We start from the raw sequence: 18,371 nt of genomic DNA on the forward strand, positions 1-18,371 counted from the left end.
TGTGCCGGAGGTGATTAACATTTCGTAATGGGCGCGGCACAAGTAGATAACTGGTAGGCACACTGTGATAGAAGTACGTACTTCGTTTCTTACAGCTCGCTTTTACTCAAAACTGCCGGACTAGCGCTAGAATTTAATATACGCGACGAGAATGGTTAGTGTGCTGCATAAATTCGTCATTTAATTTACTTTCTTTGTACTACTGTTACCGCTTTCCGCTCCTGAGGTAGCAATGAATTCCGTTAATCTTGCTGACTTTTGCAGCCTCCGTACTAACACAAAGAAACACGTAGGCCAAGTTAGTAAACGTTCTGCCTCTGCTGGCCGTGTTAAGCCACGTTGCAATTGTGAGTCTTAAACACTTGGTCAATAAGTCTCTGGATCATACTGAAATCAGTTCGGTGATACTTAAAGGCACACATATACTAGCAGTAATGTGTAATAATTTCAGTTTATTTCTCTAAATCCATGGCTGCTCACCAGTACGTCTATTGCTCCTTAGGTGCCAATTACAGTAAAGGTTGCGTAGATTTCGTAATTTCTGGATGTGCATGTACTAGTTTGATTGGTTGGTACCTCTGTATCCCTACTGAAACGTTCTGCACGTCATTCCAATAGTTCCATCTCTTTCCTTGCGGAATCCGTACGTTTGTCATATATTTCCGTGATAATCTTCGTCAAATATACGGAATAGTTAAAGTTGTATATGGAACGTGTCGCAGCGGATGTACACTCGGACACAATGAGTGGAAACATGGCGGCCTTGATTGGAAGTGCCCAAAGCCGAACAGTGACAGCAGGAAATGTTAAATTGCTCAATAAATACCAGTGATGCCATGCCTTGCCGGTGCCACATTGACCGCGGGCCACAAGTTCCAACTCGTATTGTGCTCGATTATATTTACCTGTACGTGTTATTGAGCTGTGAATTTCCAGTAATTCCCTGAATTAGGTTAGATCTTTTCTTTTGGTTACAATCACGTAAAGGGTACATACATGACCCTCTTAGTTTCATCAGGTATTTTTAAAACAATCCTAGAAATAACGCTAGTTGTCTGTACTTACCAGCACTATTTTAATAAGTTCGTATTATTTGTAATTGGTCAACCGTTTCATTCCTCCTTGAATCGCCAATGTGATTTAATTGTGGGCTGCCCCAGATGACTTCGAAATCAACCCTTTGTTTTATTTGGATTTATTTTTTCGGGAGAAAACGAAGCCTGCGACCTACACGTGTAACCTAAATACACGCGAAATGACACGCGGCTTCTCAAGTGCTTCGGATCGATTTTCGCGTACACAGCTGCATTGGTTGATCGGTGCATCGTACGCAGATTCGCCATATAGAATGGCTCAATAGGCTTCGTCACCTGTAAGGAGGGCTAGTTCTCAGCATCTGCCTACTCGAAGTCTCATGCTGCGCTCAGCGGAGCTTTGAACTTGGACAGGCTCCTACCTCCTAAGAGATAGCAGTGTGCAAATTGAGCCGTGAAGTTGCACTTCAAATCTTTACCTGCTTATAAATCTCAATCACCTAGCACGAAAGAATGCACCACGTTTAAGAATGTGCGACCATCCTGAAGCGTGAAGCCCTGCACAGGGCAGCGATCAGCGAATTCTATCTGCCGGAATTCGCATGGAAGCGCTTGAGTAGCGGCACACTAGTACGTAACCATTGGATTTCGCGTACTTCGCGGGAATTTTTTCATTTCTTTAAACCAGGGACACCTCGGGGCGAAATTGGCACTGGATTCGGCGATAATTAGCGCTGGTCTACAGCTTTGTATATCAAGCAATGATTATACATTGGCAAGTTAATTGCATATCTACGACTGCAACGCATCGTGTTCGTAAGCCGACACGGCTACCGGTAATACGCATTACGTATGATTCTTCTAAAAGTGTTCTTTTTGTCTGCAATCGTGGTCAGTTAACGAACAAGCGAACAGTCATTCGGTAATTGTCGTTCACTTGTTAGTGACCGTACTAACAAGGTAAGCAATATTACAATAAACCTTTCCATTAAGTGCGGAAGGGCAATGCCGTGCTTGATCACATCTCTATTTCCACCTTCTTGCGAGAGGATATGGCAGTGCGAACGGCTCATGCAAACCGAACAGTTGTACACCTATTGTTGGGAAATTGCAGTTCACTGTTCCCGTACCAACAAGGTTTGCCACGTAACAATCATTCTTACTTTCATCGAGCTCTTTCTGGTAATTTTTCTGCAGTAATTTCGGTGCCTGCATCTTGGGTTAGCGCTTTTTCTGACAAGTTAAAGGCTAACGGAAAGTTCAGTGTGAAAAGTAGCGAGCCCGCGAAGACGTTAACCAATAAAGAAACAGTGCTTCAACAGCCCAGTTCTCTTGTGCCTCTGTATTTGAACCCCCGCTCTCGTTCCGGAACCGGCCACTATTGCGCTAGTAAATGGGCGGACATTTGCTGTTCGTTTAGGCAAGAGTGCCCGCAACCTCGTGTCTTGTGAATGCGTTCCCATTATCTTACGTGAAATTGCCTCGCGTTTCGTTGCAGCTTCACTCAGTGTCCGTGCTGCAATCGACTACCATCCCTCGAGGACCACCGCAAGGGTCGTCGTTACTACGAGCTTCAACATCGGCATCAAACACATGGTCAAGTGAGTCCACTAACAAGCCTGGTGAGCGCCTGGGTCTTCTGCCGTGACGGAACAAGCGCGTAATAGCTTCAGTTTTAGCTGACACTAGGCAGGCAGGTAGCTGGTTAGTGTCCTGTCACGGAGGAAGACTCATCCGGTATGCCATGGCGCTACTGGTCACAATTTCGTGCCAATTTGTATTCTGGTGCGGATTGTGGTTTCGGCGGTTGTTTCAGCAATTTCAGGTCTCGCGTCGACTTCAATCACTACGGCTACGCATCGTGCTCATGCTTCGGCCAATGACAGAGGTTGGTTTTCTGTTTTCTTCCGATTTCTTGTCTACTCATATCGCAGTCCGTTATTGTCGGTGTCACGCGGCGCATTGCACATTGCTATTATGCCCGATCAAATTTCTAGTCTTTTGGCTCCCCTGTGCTACTTCCGTAAAGGATGCAATCTCCATCAAAATAATCGAATCGCATCTGGCCCGATCAAGATCCGAAGTGTCAATGTGACGCATGGTATTAATCCGCGTCTTTTGAGCTTCTGTGTATCATTGCGATTGTTAACTCTTGCTCTCCTTTGTTTCTCTTAGACACACGTGCTTACCGCCCTAGTCAAAATACCTGACCTGGTAAGATCTCGGAACGATAGGCGCTCACAAAGAGTAGTTTTTCAATGTCCGCTTCGGCCTTTTAACGAGTGACCCATCTGTTTCAGATCGCACCATTCAGCGTTCTTCATCATCTCATCCGCTTAAGCGAATGATATGAATGAAGAGCGGCAAAAGTCATGCTCAGTAGCGCAGGCGTACTGGGCTATTGCGCATGACGTCTCCCCAACAGCATCCTTCACTGGAACTTGTAAGTTTGAAAGCATACTTTCCTTGGCATTATTATCTGTTAGTTCTCATTAATATTGTGCATAACAAAGAAAACGAGCCCTTGAAATTAACGCTTCTTTCCTTTCACTGCATAAGTGACTTGTGTATCATTCCAGCTATACGAACTGTCGGTGTCGTCGAGGCTATGAGCCGCTCAAGAAAAAAAAACCATGGACAACGATCGAACTGCTTCCTTGGCAATTCTGAACGGAATCCCGGAAGAGCCATCGTTACCACCTGCTTCATCAACGGTATCTAACTTTAAGGTGAGCGACGAACCAGGTTGAGATTGTGCGCTTTCAATGACTACTGCCAATTGCGAGCTTTTTGTGCAATCGAGTCTTTGTAGATTAACTTCGGCACGGTTGCTGCCTTGTCGGGTCTTCTCCGTGACGAAACCGAAAGGGGACTGGATCAGCAAGCGTCGCGTATAGCTTCAGGTTTCATGAACCTGAAGTCTTATGCGAATTTAGCAGCAGCTTGCTGCAGGTTGTGGCTACAGTAAAAGGACAAGCAACACCACACATACACAATAGTTGCATATTAGGCAGGTTGCCTACAGGACGTCTTGTGGAGCTAGGCGCCATTCTGTAAAGGCCAACGTTCGGTGGGTATCTACCCAATTGGTGCTTGTCTTCTCAAACGTCCATCTACATTAAGTCCTGCTGTAGCCACAGTCACCACACGAGTCGTGTGGTAATGCGGGCTCTTAGCTAACACTAGGCAGGATTTAGCGGACAATAGGCAGGGTTAACTGTTAGAAGTTCCCTTGCGTTTTCGTCGGAGGAGACTCCATTCTGAATGTCGTTGCACTCCCTGCCAGCTTTCGCGGTTGCGAAACGACATTTAGGAGTCTTAATGCTTAGTTTTTCCTGCATTAAAAATTGTAATAGGTATCGATTAGGAGCCTAGTGCTTCCTGGTCATGGCACGGTACAAGGGCATGTTGACATCTATTCATATCGTTTCACTCATGTCTAGTCTTGTTATAGTATTACTCTTACAGTCCGTCTCCTTCGAGGACGGGCGTGTTCTATTGCGATGATCACACTTGCCCTCCACCTTTGGCCTTCAAGTCTCGTCTTCTGTAATCCTGACATTAAGGAAGATCGTGCATGGATCACCTGTGGCCTTGTGGGCAGACCGGATTGGTTCGTAGTCAGCATTGGTTGTTCTTACGTTCCTTATTTCACGATATCTCTATAAGGTGTTTCAGATACCCATGACCTTACTGGTGTGCTGACCATAAGGTAGCTGCCACGTAGCTCCTGCATGGGCCCCACTCGTCCAAGATCCGGTGTTCCAGTCCTCTCTCCCGTTCTTCAAACCTTGTTCAAGCAAGGTACGTCCTATATCTCCTGCTTCATGGCCTTTCGTGGGCCGCCATCTTGCACTTGCTCGAGTGAAAGTGCACTACGAGTCTTCATGACTAACGTCTGCCTCGCGTGTCCTTTCAGGTTCTCAACGTACGCATCTGGTGCAACCCGAAACTGCCTGCAGAATTCGCACCACTAACGTTGACGTCCGTCCACCCACGTCGCACTTGCTTACTGGCGCAGACATTCTTCCTGGATAACATCCTCTTCGTGTTGCCTCCTGTGAGAATCTCGCACTTCGAACGATACTGTGGCTGAGAGGGGGAAAAGGGAAAAGTCATGGATAATAAGGATATAACATGTCTCAGCCCAGTGGTTTGTCGGGTATGGCGTTCACAGATAAGCACAAAGCAATGGCGTCATTTAAGTGGGAGCGAAGCAGATTTCTCTCTAGTTCTAAATTTAGGTGCATCTCTTGGTCAGGTTTATTCTGTAGCCCAAAAGACTAGGATTTCAAGTCATCATGTCGTAATTTTGGCACATAGGATTCTATCTTTTAATCATTTGCACTCAGTAACACACTTGTCGGTGCAGCTTTGCAATGTGGCCGAGTCACCTGAACCGGGAACTACGAACCAGGAACCACGGACAACATTTATCGTCGGCGATTCGTCAAGGACCACCGAAAGAGCCATTGCTGTGGAGCGGCGTAAAACTGGCAGGTGAGCCCACAACAGGCTAAATAGGAGGGCTGAGTTCACGGAATATTGCCAGCCATTGCAGTTTCGCAGCGCCACCAAAAAGTGCTCATGTAAAGAGTACTTCCCGGTGCTTCCCAGTACGTGCTTATGTCTCCTCTTCCACAAATAGCTGCGATTTATGCTTGGGCTGTTTATCTGGGAATGATACACTGGGAATGATATCTGGGAATGATACGCCTACCTGCCCCGAGTGCCTTGTGCATACCGGCAAAGCAGGTACTCCGCATCTTCCCATATTTAACGAATCACTCATTTTTTTCCAGCTTACGAGCCATCAATTCTGGCTCTCGCAAATTACTATTGCTACACGCTCTCGGCAAGATTTCTACGCAGCCTCATCATCGTCCGCCCGGCCTAGGCACGGCTGCCTGCCTACATCGCTGCGCTGCCGATAAAGAACAGCGCCTATGACACGTTGACGGAGATGGAAACGCAGCTGCCTGGCTTGGAGGCACACTCACTGCATTGATGTGCGTAGCGTCGGTATGGTCACCTGTTGCTTCAAATGCAACAAGCTGCTGTCATTTTTGCTAGCGTGGGATTCGTTTCTCGGTTTGCGGATCATCCAACATCTGGTGATACCCACAACCCATTACCAGGGACTACCAGGAAACCCCTCCGCAATGGAGGCAGCAGCTTCTGTAGGACCAGCACGAACTTGATGATTCGGTGCAGCAGCGTCATGGAACGCAAACAGAAAACTGGCCGTGCGTACTGCATCCGCTGAAGTCTGAATCCCCGAAGTACGCATCTATGGGCGCTGCTCTACATGCCATAGGTCGTGTCGCCGTCAAGCTTCTGCAATCTTGGGTGGACTCGCCTGAGACTGGTTTCGGGCGAGTCGCGATGCAGTTCTGTCATGCATCACCGAAGACCAAGCGCACCATGGTTACGTCGACGCCCACCTGAAACACCGCAAAGCCCAAAGGTCCGGGATGTGCTCACCAACACACCACCAGCCAGCCTTTGCCTGCAGCTGAAGACCGAACCTGCGCCGCCTGCCAACAAAGAATGACCGGAAGGTCCGAATTACACGGAGTAGAAGCCTTCGCAGTTCCAGCGCCACATGAGTGCTCCAACAAGCAAGACACCAGTCAGGCATCTTTTCCTGCAAATGCTCTGGCTTAAACGACTACCTCAATCAGTTCCGGCCTTTCTGCAGTCTCGGCTATTGCCACCTCCACACGAACTTTCCGAGATTGTTGAACAGGTGATCGAGAGTCATCACTGTCCAGCCAGCCAAGCTGTATCACTGCTGGATACAACGAAAGCTTGAAAACTGAATCCTGGATATCACACGACAGCTCACTTCTTTTCAACTTTGCCTGAATCATCGTCCACCAGCGCGCCCCCTGTAACACTCGGAGCCACGTCACCGTCAGATTCTACAATCGTCGGGGCGATTCGCGCGAAAATGTCGACCACCCTGCGTCGCCCGAAATAAGGACAGCTGCCAGGATACGCAGCTTGTGGACGCCGTTGTGAAATTTGTTGCTGTCCACAATCTCGTCTTCAACGTTCCTGTCCATCCAGGTTTTCAGAGCTCAGTGCGACGATCCGGTTTAAAATCAATACGTACGGCTCCCACCAGATGCACTGCCAACTTAACAGCCTACGCTGTGACCTTCATTTGACTTTCGTCATCAGACATCCGGGCACAACCTCCATCCGGACTGCTGCCACGATCCACCCACCCATCCATGCGACCAAACGTTCTTAGCGACGCCAATGCACGACCATCCACTAGCCCAGAATTAAAGTAATCGGCGTGAGAAATGATTCGCCATATCATGTTATCGCCTAATTTTCCTGTTTTGGTCATGGTCGCTGAGGCACCTTTACGTTTATCGTCTCTCTGCTCTTCGAAGATTACAGCTGGCGTGGTCGCCGAGGCTCCGACAACGAACGAACTGTTCGCAATCCTTAGGAGTGAGTCTTGCTACAGCTGCAACAAGTCTACAAACCTGCGTCAATAACCACCCTAAACTCGAAGATGTTGATATGACCTCTTCAAAAAGCTCCACAGCCTTGGCCATCCAGGCATCCGCGCCTCTAACGCCTCGTGTCTGACCACTACGTCTGGCAGTTCCATGCAGCGTGATCGCCACACCTGGGCACGCACCTTTGCAAACAAGCCAAGTCAAAGGTATGTACGTCGATTCACCCCACTTCATTACCTCAGCTCTCTGGTCGGTTTGAACACGTTAGAGTTCACATAGAAGGAACGCACAACACAGCGCCTTCTCGTAACTAACGTTAGTAAAAAGCACATAAACCAGCTCAGGCGTGACCAACACCCACGTGTTCTCGTATAATTGACAGCAGCATTCAGCACTACAAAGATTTAAAAAGGTTACAAAAAGATTTAAAAGGTGATCACATGAACAATCTTTTCCTACGTTAAGACTAAGTTCCAGAAATTTTGCTTTCATGCGGCACCACTGAAGGCATGCTTACACATAGATCGTATTTTTTTGTCATCTCTCGGTTCTCTTGCAACCAGATGTCATAAGTGAAAATACATATGGTATCGCCAAAGTGAGAGGTGCATCCGTGGTCAACACCACGTCGAGAAACATGAGTACTCATTCTCTTCTAAAGAGCGCTTATGTTTTGGCAATTTTATATTCGAGCAACGACAACTTTGACCGATCTTAATGTGACCGGAGGAAAAACGAGGCTGGTGTACAGCTCCTACTACGAAAGGCACGAATGCGGCCGTGCTTTATAACGAAGCCTTTTTAATCGCACCTGAATTTTCAGGCCAGTATATTTTAAATTCCCCAAATGCTACTCCTTTTATAGGGGAATAAAAGGGTACCTTTGTGTTTTATCTACCAGCTAGTTTCATGCCCATGCGAGTGCTTGTGCACATACAAAAAATACGACAAATATATTTTTCACATGAGGAAAGGGTTGCCTGTGAAGGGCGTTTCTAATTGTATACGTTTAACGAGCTCTTCCATATTCGCCCAGATAGTGCCTTAAACAATCTCTCAGTCTAATGCGCGCTATGTTTGTTGCACATATTTCAGCTGCTGGAGTGAAACATCATTTAAACAGAGAATTGAAAAATTTTGACATAACTGAACTAACTGAAAAGCTTGTTTGATATATGTAGAGAGATACATCCTTAAAACTATTCCCGAATTCTAAATCTGCGCATTCCAAAAATATTAAAAAAATATTGCTTTAGTCTGTTTGTCTCACAGCACAATTTCGCAGGTGCTTTAGGTACGTGCTACCACCCGTTTCCCGAAAAATATGGAATCTGCAGTCGACCATCTCTCATCTGTCCTCTTCTCTCTGCTACCACCCTCAGCGACCTTCTGGTGGATCTTCGCTCGGCACTGACTGACGTAAGTCCATCTACATCCAACAAGGATAGCGTTCGAGCATTCACATGCTCCAATTTAAGGCTGAGTAATCAGTCTTCTAACCATGGCGACGTAATTTTGGCTCGTACACTGGCAGCATGGCCATCATTACCTCTAGATGCCGTATTTGTAGTAGCATGCGCGGCAATCTTAACCAGTAGCCTAAAACGCTTACGATAAAAAAACGTTTTGATGTGCTCTAGAGAGCACTGTACATTGACCTATCTGCACCATTAGGTGGTCCCCTGTTTTTCCTTCTAGCTCAACAACCATCTGATCTGGCGCAAGCAAAGAACAATACAGCAGGTCCTTCATGTACGGCAACTAGCCCTTCCCTCCCCACCCGACAGATCACGCCCTCCGTTGACCATCCCTGAGCACGCTGTTGCGATTCCCTGCTAGCACAGATTTCATTCTTCAGCGCACCTTTTCTTGATGATCTGCACATACTCACGTAATTGCATGTTGATTCTTGTAATATGTGTATTTCTAATCAATAATTATTATGCCTAAGGGCAAATTTTCGAAAAAAAAAAACTGTTCATAAGAGTTGTATGGTTGGATGTTAAGCACTGGCGAGGATTAAAGTTCATGCAACGTTCCGCAAAGTTGTGGCCGATTATCTATTCGAATACTTTCTTTCCAGATCATGTTCGAGGCGATTGACGGGTATTTTGTAAAGTACGGGAACACTGACGCCTATGGGTTAGCGATATGGCCAAGTTGATCGCATCGCCAATAACTGATTGGGAGAGATGCCTGTGTTTGTATGGGTTTTTATAAAATTACCCACTAACCCATGTATCTGTGTTCGTGCACTTCTATTTCTGTGCTTTTCGCGGCTTTCATTCCGTTCACCAGCAATTCTGCTGCGTTGTGGGATGACAAAGTAGTGCAGACATGCGCTCTTCCTGCAGGTCTGATGGCTAAGACGGTATGTGTACAGCGATATGGTTGCAATAATTGTTTTGTTTGTAGCACGTATAACAACTTGTAATACGATATGTCTAACTACTTCGCGACGTCTGCATATCGAGCACAGAAGTAAATCCGGAGCGAAATGTTTACAACAAAACGGAAAGCTTGGCACACACTTGAAGAAGCACACACTTAACATCGCTGTAGACAGCGCTGTCCGTGTGTGCTTCTTAAAGTGTTAGATCCTGTATGATTACAAGGCAGACTCGAATTTTGCTCCTAATTAACTGCGTAGGTCGCAACAGCTGCCAAAGCCTAACATTAAGAATATACGCATATGCTCCCAGGATAAGTGGTAATTCAGCTGTCTTATGTTCCTATATGGAGCTTATGTGTCGGTGCGACGTCTAAGCATGAAATCTTTGCTATCGTTGCAGCTTCTGAACCTTCGATCGCGCCTGGTGCACTCGCTGTACGATGGTGGATGGCCTTCCACGTCCAGCACATGCCTTTGAGATCGGTGCTACTTCAGATGTCCCTGCAGCCGTAGTGCACCTCCACACTTAAATACCCGGCTTCACGTTCCCTTATCACCTGCTTGCGTGGCGCACTCGTGGCGCACGATTTCTCAGTCATGTGAATTTCGCCAATAATAGGGTGTGTGCCGATAAGATCAAGCACTCGTGATTTTGATTTCATCCAAATCGGGAATGGTGACCGGGACCTCGTGTTCGATCTTATCTGCACACACACACTAGCTGTGCTCAAATTGCTTGACAGGTCTGCATGTTCTTGTTGGAGATGATTGAGGCATCCACTCACATTGTCTAGTGTTTTGGTGTAATGATGCTCTTTCGCGTCACACATGGGAAATCGGTGCGGATTTACGTTATCTCAAAAAATTGACAGGTCGACCCCTTTTTTTTGTGTGTCTGTGTGTGTGTCTTTGTGTGTTCAGTAGGTCTAGCCAGTGGCAGTTCATCTTAACGTGTGAAAGAGGTAGACAAGACAAAGAAATGATTGAACAGGACACTCACTGCACTCGAAATCGGCTTATTTTCAAAGCAGAGCGTTAATATAACAAACCAGCGCACCACGTGGGACCAGGAATTTCACATGTTAGAATATTTCAGGTTAATCTTCCAAAAAAACAAACTTTACAATCTCCTAGTACAAATGATGCGTGGCTGGGTCAATGCTGTTGTCGTTTGATACCGAAAGTTTCGATGATTTTTCTGGTCAGCTGATCCGTTTTATTTGAAAGTATGTTTGAGGAAAAAGCGGCATGCAACTGCATTGATAGCACTGCTCTTTAGTGTTTGAATCTTTGTCGGTGACCTCTTGTTTTCCAAAAGTGTTGACGCACCAGCCACTTTGGCCGACTTAGTGCTCTGCGCTTGAAACGTGAAGCTCCGAGCGCGTGGCTTCTGGTAGTTAGGCTGTGTGGGTGAGAGCTCTTGTGACATCTGGTCACTGCATCCAGTAGACGGTCTTTAAGTCTGCTTCATGGTGGAAACGCTGGAGCGCTGTATGCCATGGTTTCAAAACACTGCAGCTTATGTGCCGTGCTACGCGAAGTGGCAGGAGCTAGCAGGCGTGCGTTAACGATTGCAGCACACCGCCGGATCCACCGAGAACCACGAACAGACTGACCCTTTACATGGTGCATTGGCGGTCTTTCGAGAACGCACTTGCCCTCACTTTCACCGGCACCAGCCAACCGGTCAGAGCATGGCATTGCAATCGCCGAACATTGTACAGTGGCGCCCACTCTTAGGGTGAACACGGCGCAGCATGGCCGCGTTCAGCGGAGCGCCAGTGCGGCCGCGCATAGAAGCGCATGCGCCCGGGCACGCGCGGGAGTGCACGAGGGCTACTGTGCGTAGTCTTCCACATCGCTCGAGCGCGTGGCTCCGTTGTATTGAGGCGTCGCTCTTGCTTAGCTGCAGTACAGCAAGAGCGGCACGCTCGTGTGCGCCTCTGCCACTTGAATTCAATGTGCGGCCACGCCGGATAATCCTGCGCTCCGAAGAGCGCTGCCACACTGAGCCGTGTTCACCCTAAGAGTGGACGGCACTGTACATCTTTGCAGATGGCGGGCAGAGAGTGCACAACGCGAGTTCTCCACTGTAAACTTAGATGCATGCGTAATATTTAGCCCAGACCGCATATTCTTGGTTGATATTTTGGAATCTAGCCTGGCAGGCACTTACAAAAGTGTCTCGCGCAGAAAAAAATGCTGTGTACCGGCATTCTTTCGATTATGCTTTTTCTGCGCGTAATTGCTTCTGAGATGCATTCGTTTCCACTTGCTCGGTATCTCTTTCGGCACGCACATCGCCAACCATTTCTGCGCAAAACATGCCCCTCGTAACCAGCACTGATCAATCTAACGACCATGACGTTTAAAATTTAGCTATGTTTCTGCAGACTACTTCGACAAGCCGAGCGCCGGCAAGAGTAGGCTATGCTATTTTTCAAGGTATTTCAGTACACGGAAGAGCAGTTGCGGGGCCTTGCCGACCGCGGATTGTGCGCCCCGCAAGCATGCTCTTATTCACGTGTTACTGCCAAATCCATTTATGCTGTCTTGTAGTCCGCGATAAGACCGCATAAAATGGCATGACCTACCTTTGCCTGCGCGCCGCCTTGTCGTCGTCATGTCCCGAAAATATTAGCCAAATTTTTCAGCGATCAGGCAATTAGACTGATAAGCGCTGGTTACGAGGAGTACGTTCTGCGCAGTCCAGCGAAGAAGTTCGCTAGTGATGTACGCACCGGCACTCCGACGTTGCAGCCTGAGGAGTAAACTGATGCCGAGAAACCGACTGCGTCTCGATAGCTTATGCCCGGGAAATTGTGCATAATTTTAAGAATGTCAATGGAAGGTACGGCTTAATTTTTTTTTGAGGCTAGATAGCAAAAATCTCGATCCATATTCTGTTTGGGTATACGATTACGCACGCATCGGTTACAGTGTACAACTTCCGTTACGTACCATCTGCCTCCGTCACCTGGAAAGATGTGCACTGCTCGGTGATTCAAAACGCCAGACTCTGACAGCGTGGCTGCTGGCGGTCAGGGCGTGAGCGTTCGGGCGCACGGTGACTGCATCAGGAAAATGGTCGTTCAGTCTGTGGTTCTGGACGGATCCGGTGTAGTGCTGAATTCTTAGCGCACGCCCGCAAGCTCCAGCAGTTTCCCACGGCATGGTACATGTGCGTGGTGTACTCAAGCCATGGCAACAGCACTCCGCCGGTGCCACAAAGAACCACATATTGAACGGCTGTATACCGGATGTGACACGAGCTCTCACGCACGCCGAACCGCTACCAGCCAGGCGCTCCGCGCATCGCGTTTCATTCGTAGAGCTCTTTGCACCGGCCAAGCTGGCCGATGCGCTTTTGAGTGCACTTTTCGAACGTGATTGGTTGCTCACAAGCGTTCATTTACATATTGATGGGCATTGTTGGAAGTGTTTGCATGCCACTTTTTTCACTAAAACAATACTTCAAACTCAAAGGGATCATTTAAGCAGAAAATTCGTCGAATCTTTCCATATCAACAAATGAAAGGACGACTGCATCAGTGAAGCATCACATGCACTCGCCGATTCTAATGCTTCTTTCAAAGTAAGTTTCTAACTTCGTATAAGCGACAGTCATCGTTACACGTGGTAAGCTGGTATGTCCGCATATAAACGCCGATTTTCAAAACTCTAATTGCGAATGCATCGGCGGTGCTGTCGCGTCGTTTCTGCCTTTTTTCATGTATGTGTCGGCTTCTCGTGTGTGTGTACACGATATCTCGTTCAGTCACTGGTGCCTTTTAGAGATCAACAAGTGAATTCCATGCAGCTCTTGTTCGGTCATGAGGTGATGGCGCAGACGCAATCCTTCGTAGCGATGGGCCTAAGTTTGAATTTGTCATTCGGATGTGGGGACCGGTTCTCGTTTGTGCACTGAACAGTTGCATCGTCGTCAAACGTTACGTCAATTATTTACTTCATCGGAATTGGTTTGCGTCGCACGTCAGAGTTGTAGATCGTCCATAGCATTGTCATATCCTAAAACGTTGATGGTTGAACCGTTCCTTTATTCCGATGTTCCAAAATTTTACAGCTAGCTGCTTGCCGAATTTTTCATTGGGTCTTTCATGGTATATAATTTCCAACTAGGCAATCAACAACTGCGTGCTTCACTCTGCTATTGTCAGTTAAACGTGCAAGAGCATCAACATGCCAAAACGTGCATGATGTGACTGGAGGGGTTTGTGGTGGCGGGTCATGATCATAACCAGCAAAACCATGCAGACTGGCGGGAATACTCTTCATTATGGCGCAAGTAATGTGTTACCCTATGTATTTGATGTTGTATTGTATGTCACTTTATATGCTCCTGCGGGGAACGTAAGCACGGCCACTGCTCAGAATATAAAGCGACATGTAGTGCACACGTCGATTCAAGTCTTTTTATTTCCTGGCGAAGTCTGTGAGCTTCTAGAGTGCGTATAGATTGCTAATTGAGGAGTGATAGCTGGACGCTGTTTCTGGTGCTCGATTTGACAGCTGCTCTTCGTATGTATTGTCACGTAGATGTGACGCCACTCCTAAGACGGGAGACTGGGAGGCTCGTGAAATAGAAGAGAATCCGTTTATTAGGCGGACTTGTGCCCCATAAGGAAAACTGCACACGTCGGGTTTGGGGGCAGCGAACAACGTGCTCGGCCACCGTAGGAGGACAGAATACCTGCTATAATAACCCGGCTTCAATTTTAAGACTGCATCGAACATTCGGGATAGGCCCCCAAAAGCAGCTAGTGCCTTGGCCAGCAGTCTGGGCCTATCTTGTTGCCAACGTATGAGGCCACGCTCATCCCAGATAATCGCGACGCGTCTCGTGTCGTGATCAGAGACATGTCCGCGTGTAGGTGGTTATCGGCTTTTTTGAGCATTTTTTCCAGAGCCGTTTTATGTATACATGCGAACCTTGCGTTTAGGTGATGAAAATGCGGCTACTACATTGTTTCACCAAGTGTTTCGATTACAGCAGCCAGTCTACAAAAGAGCTATATTTCATTTCAAGTCCTTGTTAGTGCAGCTTCAATGAAAGAGAAAGAATGCTCTGAAATACTGAGTCTTGCGTTAACTTGTTTTTATTTCCTGTTTTACAATGTCCCTGCTTAGTACTTCTATGCATTTTACTGACTAGTTGTACGCCTCAGCTATCATTTTTGTATCTCCTTTTGTTTGGCTAAGGCAACGTGTCACTGCATAGTTTGTTAGAGGGACTATCGATGTATGTAGTACTTGCTGTTCTAATATTTAGTACGGACAAATGTCTTTTCAGTCCACAACGCTTTCCATTGCTACGTCGCTTCTGTATTTGTGTGCTGATTGTATAGGTTGGCGACAGTAGCCTGCGCAAAGGGGCAGTTGTGCTGTTTTGTTTATTTGCTTTCTGATATGTCGGGTGTTGTCGTCGGCCCGTAGACGTACGCGTGGGTCGCGGTAGTCCAAAAGACAGCCTCGAACAGTTAAATCAAAGATTATTCCTATAAGGGTGGAGGCGGCAGCCGAACTGCCAGGCGGAAACGATCGGTGAAGTTGTTTCTGCAACCGGTCTCTCCGCAGGTTCGGAGGCTCGCTCGGGAAACGGGGAGTGCTTGGGACACTTTTTCTGATGTAGCAACCACATAATTACTGGAGCAACCAGTTTCTGCATAAGTGACTTGTGCGTCACCACAGCCATACAAACTGTCGGTGTCGTAGAGGCATCGAGTCGCTTAAAAAAACATCCACAACGTTCGAACTCCTTCACTGGCAATTACTAATGGAACACAGGAAAATTCATCGTTCCCGCCTGCCTGACCATCGGAATCTAAATTTGAGGCGAGCGACCAACGAGGTTGACAAAATGTGTGCGCTTTCAATCACTATTGCCACTTACGAGCTTTTTGTGCCATCGAGTCTGTCTATATTAACTTCGGCACTGTTGCTGACTTGTCGGGTCTTCTCCGTAACGAAACCGAAAGGGAACTGCATCAGAAAGCGTCGCATATAGCTTCAGGTTTCACTAGCCTGAAGTCATATGCGAATTTTGCTGCGGGTGGTGGCTACAGTAAAAGGACAAGCAACACAACACGTCCACAATAGTTGCATATTAGGCAGGTTGCCTACAGGACGTCTTGTGTAGCTCGGCGCCATTCTGTAAAGGCCAACGTTCGGTGGGTATCTACCCAATTGGTGCTTGTCTTCTCAAACGTCCATCTACATTAAGTCCTGCTGTAGCCACCGGCACCACACGAATTGTGTGGCAATGTGTGTCCTTAGCTAACACTAGACAAGCTTTAGCGGACAACAGGAAGGGCTTAACTCTTGAGTTCTCTTGCATTTTCATCGGAGCAGGCTCCATTCCGAAGGCCAATGTGCTCCCTGCCATCTTACGCGCATGCGAAACGGCATTGAGGATCCTTAATGCTTAGTTTTTCCTGCATTAAATTTTCCTAGTTATCGATTAGGAGCCCAGTGCGTCCTGGCCATGCCACGGCACGTGCGCTTCTCTTCATATCGTTCCAATCATGTCCACTCTTGTTATAGTAGTGCTCTTGCAGTTCGTATCCTTCCACGACGGGCGCGTTGTATTGTCATGATCACTCTTGGCCTCCATTTTTGGTCTTCAAGCCTAGTCTTCTATAATCATGACATTAAGAAGATCGTGCATGGATCAGCTGTGGCCTTTGCGCAGAACGGATTGGTTCGTAGTCAACATTGATTGCTCTTACGCTCCTTATTTAACGACATCTTAATGAGGTGTTTCAGATCCCGATGGCCTTACTAGTGTGCTGACCATAAGATAACTGCAATGTGGCTCCTGCATGGGCCCCACTCGTCCAAGATCCGATGTTCCAGTCCTCTCTTCTGCTCTTGAAGCCTTGTTCAAGCAAGGTACAGCCGTCATTTCCAGCGTCATACGTGCACGAGAGAAAGTGCGCTACAGGTCTTCATGACTAATGTCTGCCTCGCGTGTCGTTTCAGGTTCCCAACGCACGGATCTGGTTCAACCCTCAACCGCCTGCAGCATTCGCACCAGTAGCGTTGACATCCGTCCACGCCCGTCGCACTTCCTTACTGGCGAAGATATTCCGCCTGGATAACATCGACTTCGTGTTGCCTTCCGTGAGAACAATACTGTGAGTGAGACGGGGAATCGCTTCCCGAGTACCACAAAAAAAGGAAATGTCTGATTGGTTTCGCACCTGGATATTACCTGACACTCTGCCCAGTGGCTTGGCGGCTGTAGCGTTCAAAGATAAGCATAAAGCAATGGCGCCATTTAGGTGGGAGCGAAGCAAAAAGAAACCTCTCTAGTCATAAATTTAGGTGCATTTTATGGAAAGCCTCTTGGTCCAATTTATTCTGCAGCCCCAAAGCAAAGAATAGCATATCAAGTCATCATGTCTCAATTTTGGAACATAGGATTCTGTCTTATCATTTACACCCGGTAACACACTTGTCGTTGCAGCTTTTCAATGTGGCCGAGTCTCCTGAACCAGGAACCACGGACGAGCTTTATCGTCGGTGATTCGGCGACGACTACTCAAAGAGCCATCGCTGTGGAGCGGCGTAAAACTGCCAGGTGAGCCCACAACAAGCTAAACACGACGGCTGTGTTCACGGAATATTGCCAGCCACTGCAGTTTCGCAGCCCCACCAAAAAGTGCTTACGTAACCAGTACTCGCCGGTGCTTCCCAGTACCAGTGTTTACGGTCTCATTTTCCACAAATACCTGCGATTTATGCTTCGGCTGCTTATCTGGGAATGATACCATTAGTTTATCTGCGTGCACTTCTATTCTGTGCTTTTCGCGGCTTTCATTCCGTTGACCAGCAATTCCGCTGCATTGTGGGATGACCAAGTCGTACAGGCACGCACTCTGCCTGCAGGTCTGATGGCTAAGACTGTGTGCGTACACCGATATGGTTGCGCTCAGCGTTTTGTGTGTGGCACGTAATAGAACTTCTAATACGAAATGTCTTTAACTCCTTCGCAACATATCAATATCGAGCGCAGGAGTACATCTGGAGCCAAATGTTTGCGACAAAACGGAAACTCTAGTTAGTTGTTCTTCAGTCATGACCTATAGAATTGCACAGCGCGGAATACAGGACGAAACACTTGACGAAGCACACACGGACAGCGCTGTCCACTTGAACCTCTTGAAGTGTTTCCTCCTGTATTCCGCGCTGTGCAATGCCATTCGTTACAAATGTTTACAAGGCTGATTCCTCGAATTTCGCTGCTCATTAACTCCGTACGTCGCAACAGCTGCCGAAGATTAAAATTACCTACGTGGCCATATGCTCCCATGATGTTTGGTAATTCAGCTGTCCCATGTTCCTGTATGTATCTTATGCGTATGTGCGACGTCTAAACGTGAAATCTTTGCTATGCTATCGTTACAGCTTCTGAACCTTCGATCGGACCTGGTGCACTCGGTGTAC

The 18,371-nt window shown here is 47.4% G+C and overlaps 2 long non-coding RNA genes across 8 annotated transcripts in view; one reads left to right on the forward strand and one right to left on the reverse strand.

The window, feature by feature from the left end:
• The first annotated feature begins 3,679 nt into the window (after positions 1–3,679).
• LOC119401870 (uncharacterized) overlaps positions 3,680–18,371 on the forward strand; it is a 62,629-nt gene continuing 47,937 nt past the window's right edge. For 3 of the 5 annotated variants that reach the window (XR_007417103.1, XR_007417104.1, XR_007417102.1), the window contains exons 1-4: positions 4,468–4,838; positions 4,954–5,094; positions 5,407–5,534; positions 10,306–10,388. This is a non-coding gene — a long non-coding RNA (uncharacterized LOC119401870). Of the gene's footprint in view, positions 3,764–4,467; positions 4,839–4,953; positions 5,095–5,406; positions 5,535–10,305; positions 10,437–18,371 lie in introns of those variants that run through there. The other 2 variants (XR_007417105.1, XR_005185537.2) reach the window with 2 other exon arrangements.
• Positions 10,293–18,371, reverse strand: part of LOC125759534 (uncharacterized) — a 56,150-nt gene continuing 48,071 nt past the window's right edge. For 2 of the 3 annotated variants that reach the window (XR_007417108.1, XR_007417106.1), the window contains exon 3: positions 10,293–10,423. This is a non-coding gene — a long non-coding RNA (uncharacterized LOC125759534). The remainder of the gene's footprint in view (positions 10,424–18,371) is intronic. The other variant, XR_007417107.1, reaches the window with a different exon arrangement.

The sequence above is a fragment of the Rhipicephalus sanguineus genome, chromosome 8 (assembly GCF_013339695.2).
Source record: "Rhipicephalus sanguineus isolate Rsan-2018 chromosome 8, BIME_Rsan_1.4, whole genome shotgun sequence".
Lineage (NCBI taxonomy): Eukaryota > Metazoa > Arthropoda > Arachnida > Ixodida > Ixodidae > Rhipicephalus > Rhipicephalus sanguineus.